General features: G+C 41.8%; 2 long non-coding RNA genes across 2 annotated transcripts; one reads left to right on the top strand and one right to left on the bottom strand.

Moving 5' to 3' along the window:
* The first annotated feature begins 938 nt into the window (after positions 1-938).
* On the top strand, positions 939-2,976 carry LOC115582752 (uncharacterized). Its single transcript, XR_003984247.1, has 3 exons — positions 939-1,350; positions 2,007-2,142; positions 2,837-2,976. It is a non-coding gene; the product is annotated as an uncharacterized LOC115582752 (long non-coding RNA).
* LOC115582751 (uncharacterized) lies at positions 2,702-4,678 on the bottom strand. The gene is made up of 3 exons (XR_003984246.1): positions 4,400-4,678; positions 3,338-3,488; positions 2,702-3,156 (listed from the first exon to the last, which is right to left on the bottom strand). It is a non-coding gene; the product is annotated as an uncharacterized LOC115582751 (long non-coding RNA).
* Between the last annotated feature and the right edge of the window lie 1,035 nt (positions 4,679-5,713).

Here is a 5,713-nt window from a genome sequence, read left to right as displayed (position 1 = left end):
ATCATCAGCAGGTGTTACTGACAGGTAAACTCTGCTGAGCTGCAGTCTGTTGACGTGAGGCCGATGACACACCTGTAGCTGCGTCTCCGGTCTGATCGGCAGCGATGAGTCGGTCGTCTGCACTGCAGCGGAGGAGAGGGAGGCCCGCGGAGGAGAGGGAGGCCCGCGGAGGAGAGGGAGGCCCGTGGAGGAGAGGGAGGCCCGCGGAGGAGAGGGAGGCCCGCGGAGGAGAGGGAGGCCTGCGGAGGCTCAGCAGGACAGTCAGACCCGACGTGGTTCTGCTCGGCTCGGCCCGGTCTCACATGCTGCTTCCTGTCTGTCAGAGAGTCAGAGATCCTCCCGCTGATCAGGTCGGACAGTCAGCTGGGAGACGTCCACAACAGGAAGTGTGAGGAAGTGAAGGTTGCATCGTGATTACATCATTACACGGACGTGTTGAGAACCGCCAGAGGTCGATTCTCTTTTTATTCCATAAATCCTTCATCAAAACTCAGAAACAGTCTGTCGTCATTCAGCAGGAACATGACAAACATTTAGATGTGGAGAGAAGCTGTCGGTGAGTTCACATGGAAATACAAACTTTGATATTTTCACATTTGATTTGTCTTTTCTTGACTTGTAGAAAAATGTTCGTTTACATGTGAAAATATGTGAAAATGTTGAATTCACATATGGAAACAAATCTGAAGAAAAGTCACATGTGATCAAATAATCTTTTCTTTTGTTTCATGTATGAAAGTTTCCACATGTGAAATTTACTTAAAATCAGATTTTTTAGTTTACAGCTGAAGAAACAATCCTGACACATTAAATCTCATGAAAGTCGTTTCTTCACATGTGAATTTGTCATTTTCATACATTCTGATGTGTGACTACAGTTTGTCTGCAGTTCTGAATGTGAAAATAATGATTCAGCACTTTACAGAACAAGACTTAAAGGAGTCATATTATACCCTATTTCTACAAGTTAATCTAGTTCCCTGGTGTCCTAATGAAATGTCTGTGACATGCTTTGGTCAAAATACCATAAGGATGAAGCACAATAGCAGTTCATAACTGTTCAATAACCCTGCCAAAACAGCCCTGTTCAGAACAGTCGGTTTTGAGTGCCTGTCTCTTTAAATGCAAATGAGACACAGGTAATCCACCCACTTCTTCCGGGAGGTGTGACGACGCCGGCACGCTCATGCTACCATGACAACAACTGAGCGTGAACCCTGGGAGAAACATGGCTGCAGGAGGAAACTTTGCTGTCCAACCTTACATGTTTGAACCAGAGTCAGACCCTGAACAAGAAGGAGCTAGCGAATAAGTTGCTCAATGTAGACTGCAACAAGACGTTTCTGAATGGTGAGTTATGATCTTTATTTTACTTTTTTCTTAAAAATGTGTATGTTTGTACGTCGGGTAAATACGGTCGCTGACTAAATACGGTCGACCGCTGACCGCTCTATGTGTAACTCACTGCTTATAAAAATCTAGATATGTGTTGAGTAAACATAAGTAGCATGCTATTCCCGTTACACGAGTAAATTTCACAAGTCCGCAATGTTTTTTCGGCAGCTACGAGTGGGAATGTAGCACTTTTATTCTCAGCTACGCCATAATAATGTTAACTGTTACGTCATTATTTTGTCCGACATCTAACTCACAGCCATACACTTTTCACGTGTGTGCGGGCTGGGGCGACTGTCTGCCAGCTCCGTATCCCCCATAGTAATGTCTGTTTATCCGTTTGTACTGCATTTCAACATAATGCACTCATTCCAATTAATAACGTTACATCGTTGCACATGCTGACCAGTCGTTATTGCTAACAACATATTCAAATAAAAAAAACGTTAAACTGATATGTTCCCTTTTTCCCCTCTGGTTTAGGTGTGTACTTATGTTTAGATGCATAACAATGCATTCAGCGCCTGAGAATGTCTGCTTGTTGAATGAAAATGTAACTATTCAGTCATATTATCAGTCATCAAACGTCACTTAACCTTTCACATTTACAGGTTATAAGAAGACTAAATCAGCTTCAAAACTCACCTTCCTGCATGGCAGACCACCCTGGCCTCGTACCAGTGTGCATTCTCACTTCAGAATGCACTAAATATCTACAGAGCCTTTACGTCTGAGGGGAATAGAACAGTAAGTGTTTTTTTTTTTGCATACCGTAAAATATCAAATAATAGCCGGGCGTTTATTTGTTTGTTCCAACCACTTAACAGACGAGGCCTTTGTTTTGGACAGGCGTTTAATTGAGACCCGGCTATTATTTGGTAATATACGGTATAAATTCTGTTATTGTAATATAAATATGAGTAATGAAATAAATTCAATTTTCCACTTTGTTACATTGCTTATTTTTCTTTTTGAAAGGCAGTTTGACAATTGTTAAAATGTTACATATCAAACACTAGAAAAGATACGTTTCTGCAAAAAAATCAATTTGCAAGAACACAGTTTATTAGCAACATCTACACCTAGGTCTATGACAATCTTGCTGCTCATAAATGGTGGAAATACAAATTAGATATTGTGCAGGAATTTATGTTTTGTACTTTTGGATACTCATCCCACTCCTACGAACCTGTCTCTTGATGATACTAATTCTTATGTCTACATGTCAAACACTGAAAGTACAGAAAACAGCTTATATAATTTTATAAATACAAGTACAGCAAACAACACACAACTATTCAAAAAGTTACTGAATGTACAAGTAGTTTTTATTGCCTGTTGTTAAACAGTAGGTAATATAAATATTTACAAAAAAATATAAGGTAAATCAAAAACTATGTCTAAATATAAATGTATAACTAAATATATCCACTCTGTTCAGCCGTTACAGATACTTGGCATATAGGAGCTTTGAGAGCTGGTGTTGGGGCTTTCTGGGCTGAAGAGTTTGTGGCACTGCCCAGCTGTGTGGTGCTGCGTATACGGATGGAGTTCCCCGGCACTCGAGGCATCTACGTGGGGTTCAGACCGGCCCTTGACTGAACCTTGTCACGTAGTGGTCCATCACCTCCTTCTTGTCCAGCGTTTCTAACTGCGCAGAGAGTGCCTCAGGAATGGAGATCTTCAAAACGTCATCTGCGTATGAACCAGGGTCCTGAAAAACCTTCTCAAACATCAGGTCCAAGATGTCATCCACCTAATCTGCAATTAGAAAAAGTGAAATATTGTGCGTACTTTATCGTGTTTTATCGTATATTTATTAAAAACAAAACTAGAAAAAGCCATAGACACTGGTTAATTTATATTTTATTTATTTTACAAGAATTTTTTAATGTCTGTTTCATTTTTCTGTGTGATTTCAATAAAAAGGTTTAAAACTTACGAAAGGTTGGTTGCTCCTTCACTGGCTTTGCTGTGTATTCTCCTCCTTTCTTCCACTTTGGAAATGAAGCCTGAACAGTGGCTCACCAGCTGAGGTTGTTGCCTGTGGACGGTCTGTATTTTCATTGAAGTGCAGGGCTGCCAGGTATAGTCTTGGGAGGAAAAATAATACAATGCTAAATAAGAATGCGAGCACATTGTACACATTGCAAAAAATATTCAGAAAATGGTGATTTATTTTCAAATAAATAGCTGTATTTAGAAAAATGCAGGACTCATGTCCTCTGCTGATGATTAAAAAATCAATTTGATGAGGAAGAATCTGGCAAATCACAAACCCATGCAAATCCCTCATTTCACATTAGATTTTAGTACGTGAGCAAAAACGTACACATTTGCGAAGCAACTTTTCTGTGTCCGTGTCTGCATATAACTAACGTTAATCGTAGCACAGCAGGCAGGTAACCCCTGTATCCGACTCCAAAACTAAGTAGTGATTGCTTTACTGCAGGTAACGTTTTGGTACTCTCAGATCGGGTCTCTCATGCCAGCAGCTAACACTACACACGTAGTTACATGAATACTAACACAAAGGAAGTCTTTAGCCTCCTTTAGCACAACATGATAATAAATTAACGCAGCCCACCGTCCGTGAACAACTGAGACCATTTCATACCGTCTGCTCGGCCGTGAGCATGTGGAGGAGACGGTCTCCCATGCGTATTCACGTCGGAGAAGTTGTTCGCGGACGGTGAGCTAGCTAGCTAGCTGCTCGGCCTTGAACATGCTAGCCAGCTAGCTAGCTAGCTAGCATGTTCACGGCCGAGCAGTTGTTCACCGGCCGATTAGAAGCGATCATATATGAATATCCTAATTCATTTTCTCAATTCAGTGCCATGTTTTAAAAGACTGCTGATTAACATTACAGTGAATCATATGACCAGTAAACCCAACGTTGCAACTTAACGTTAGTTCAGCCTCATATCTACATCGACGGTTAGCGTTAGCTCATGTGCTAAACGGCAAAGTAACACAAACGAAACTGTTTTTTTTAAATACTTACACGGACAGTGGGTATGGATCCATCTTCTAGGAACAATCTCGTTGCCAGTCCAGCCTTATACTGACCCTGGTTGCTGAAACAGTCCGGCGTGAAGTGACTGGCACAGTCAAAAACACTTTTGCTCACTGAAGCTGGGACGTTTCCCTGAAAAATAAAATTTAGCCACTTCGCTCTGATATCCTCTTTGGTAGGGAAGCGATGACGGGAAACATGAGTATCCATGCATCTCATGACATAGCAGGAGTGCTTGGCTTTCGGGTTGTACATGGTAGCGGTCAGGCTGTCATGTACGAGTGAGGCGAGAAAATGGCGGATCATCGTTCAGGTAGCCGGCGTAATGTGGGAGGAGATATCCAGCACGAGGGTGGGAGTATTCAAATCACCCGCTCTGTTACGTAACAGCACGGGTGAAATCCAACTGGCTCCTTTAGAGACACATTTCCTGACTGCGTCCATTTACAAAACATTGACTTAGTGGTCAAAAATCATTCTTAAGGGGTGGGGAGGCACTCCAGATATGCAAATACACACACTAAAGCAACGAAAAAGTGAGTTTTGCATAATATGTCTCCTTTAACATTCGAGATAAAAAAAACAAACAAACCTCCCTTTCTGAACACGTTGCAGAAGCTACGGTGGCCCTCAGGGACAAGAAACGTATTCTCTACATTTGGACCTGTTTACTAACTCTATGATGAGGTGAAGAAGTTTTCAGTTATTAGTCTATAAAACTAAAAGTTCTAACTATATAAAAGCGAGAGAAGTAATCTCATTACTAACCTCACCACATTACGTGTGTTGTACTGAAGGAGTGTGACAGAGGGTGACACCAGTTCTGTCTCTGCTGACAGGCGGGTCCAGTTCCAGTGACACCAGGTTCTAACTGCAGCTGTGGAAGGTTCTGCATCGCTCCAGTGACCCATCAGAATTGTGGTACAAACAGTAACTCTATAAAACAGAAGTGACACCAGCTGTGAGTAAAATCTGATGTCTGTTCTAAACATCAAGTTAGAGGAACGTCTGTTTCTCCGAGCTAACGTCTGCAGCCGTGAAGACAGAGCGAGCCCAGCTGATCGGTTCTGGTGGTGGTGACCAGGTGGTGATCAGGTGATGACAGTCTGACGTGATGTTTCACACGGAACAGAACAGAACAGTTTGATCCACATTGGATCAAAAACTTGTTTCTACTGATTCAAGAGTCTCGTGAGATATGTCAGACCGAACAATGACTCACCTGTTTTATAAATGAAATCCTGAAAACTGTCATTACAATCATCTGTTAGAGGACTGGTTCTGTAAGAGGACTGGTTCTGT

Source organism: Sparus aurata, chromosome 6 (genome assembly GCF_900880675.1).
Source record: "Sparus aurata chromosome 6, fSpaAur1.1, whole genome shotgun sequence".
NCBI lineage: Eukaryota > Metazoa > Chordata > Actinopteri > Spariformes > Sparidae > Sparus > Sparus aurata.
This window is presented reverse-complemented; position numbering and strand designations above follow the sequence as displayed.